Source organism: Platalea leucorodia, assembly GCF_965183815.1.
Source record: "Platalea leucorodia genome assembly, chromosome: 8".
In the NCBI taxonomy this organism is placed as follows: Eukaryota; Metazoa; Chordata; class Aves; order Pelecaniformes; family Threskiornithidae; genus Platalea; species Platalea leucorodia.
Window position 1 is genome coordinate 39539605 of NC_138830.1, and position 1064 is coordinate 39540668.

The following is a 1064-nucleotide window of genomic DNA, read 5'->3' on the forward strand; positions in this document are numbered from 1 at the left end:
ATTCATTGATTTTTAATTTTCTCTGTAATTTTTATCCTTGAGATAGCATGGATTTTGTTGACATCTTCCACACCTTGACAAATTAAACTTTAGTTTTGGTATAGCATTTTTGTAATTGTTCTGCTGGGGTCAGAAAAAGTCTAATTACAAACAAATACTAACTCCTGAGTTTGGTTCTTATTGTGCTCCTTCTCTTCAGAAGCTTTTTAGAGCTTACTTTTGTGTGTACACATGGGTATAGTTAACTATAAATGAACACTGTGTGTGTCTATGTATGTATGCCTGTTCAGCGACAGCATCAGAAGCTGATACGTAGTATTAAATAAGGAAAAAATCCAGCTAAACTGTGTTCTGTAAAATGTCAGTTTTTAGAAGCCTACTAAAAAAAAGTGGTAAAAGTCCGTGGCTGATGAAGTCATCCCTAGTAAGGGGTCGGAGTTCTCGCCTTGTACGTGCATCCTCCCCTACAAAACGAGGGGAGGGGCCGAGGCGGCGCCTGCCAGCTGCTGCAGGCTGCTCTCCTCGGGCAGCCTTCCTCGCTGGCTCTCCTAGGCGCCGGCCGCTGATCGCACACCGACGGGGCTCTGCTCCGACACCTCCCACGGACGGGAGCGCAGCACCGTTCCTTCCTCCTCCTCCTCCTCCCCCCGCGGTGCAGCCCCGCCTCCGGGCGGCCGCTGGGGCCGCCGCGCCTCTCCCGGGGCCCGCCCGCCCCGCGGCCCCGCCGCCATGCCGCCAGCCCCTGCCCGCCCCCTCTCCCCGCCCCGGCCAATCGCACGCCTCCCCGCTCCGCACCGCCGGCCAATGAGGGAGAGCCATTGCTCTAAGCTTCGGTCCCGGCGCTTTCTTCCCGCTGAGAGAGTGACAGGTGCGTCACCACTGCCCCATTGGCCCGCTCGCCCGGAGACGGACAGGCACTCGGGCCAGTCCCTGTCCCCAGGGCGGAACCCTCGGCGGGCACCCGCCCCGCGCCGTGACAGGAGAAGGGTCCGCCTCATTGCATCACGGAGAGGGCGGTGGCTGTGATTGGCTGGCTTTGGCGCCACCGCCCCGCCCCGCCGAGC